The sequence below is a fragment of the Arachis duranensis genome, chromosome 6 (genome assembly GCF_000817695.3).
Source record: "Arachis duranensis cultivar V14167 chromosome 6, aradu.V14167.gnm2.J7QH, whole genome shotgun sequence".
Taxonomy (NCBI): domain Eukaryota; kingdom Viridiplantae; phylum Streptophyta; class Magnoliopsida; order Fabales; family Fabaceae; genus Arachis; species Arachis duranensis.
The window spans coordinates 96,476,500-96,477,148 of NC_029777.3; the positions used below are offsets into that span (position 1 = coordinate 96,476,500).

General features: G+C 35.1%; 1 protein-coding gene across 1 annotated transcript in view; it reads left to right on the top strand.

The window, feature by feature from the left end:
- The window catches only part of LOC107494791 (DNA replication ATP-dependent helicase/nuclease JHS1), a 17,688-nt gene that overhangs the window by 9,257 nt on the left and 7,782 nt on the right, over positions 1–649 (top strand). The window lies entirely within an intron of this gene.

Consider the following 649-nt stretch of genomic DNA (forward strand, 5'->3'; position numbering starts at 1 on the left):
ACAACCTCTCCCTCCATCATTCTCTTCTCTCTTTTCCTCTCTATCCCCTTTCACCATTCTTCTTCAGATTCAGGTTTTTTTACACTCTCCTTTTTTTTTTCTGTTTTCTGTTAATGAATTGGGAGGGACTGCGATAGTGAAGAACATATATATAATAGTTCTTGACTTCTTGGTGACAGTAGAGCTTTCTGCTGCGGCCCTTCTCTTGCATCAATATACATATGAAAAAATAAAAATCAAGCTCTTTGAAATTTTCTTCAGTTCTGATTTTCCAGAAATGCTGCCTACAGCTTGATATGTATAAGTTTATTTTGCTAAAAGATGTGTTATGCTGACATCTTTGTTGCTTGTGTGTCGTAAAATTTTGCCAAATTGAATAATTTAAATTCAGAATCAATAACTCCACATGTTGCTTGAATTTCTGATTGCATGTTCTTTGACACCGAGTTATTTCATTTTCATGAGGATTAGCTCTGTTTCCTTTAATGGAATTTTAACTGACGGAGGTCATAATGAAGGTGGATTAGTTTTCTAGCGAGGAATGGACATTTTTAATTTTGTTTTAAATAAAGGGTTGTGTTGTGCAATTTCATTGCTTACTCTCTCTCTCTCTCTCTCTCTCTCTCTCTCTCTCTCTCTCTCTCTCTTA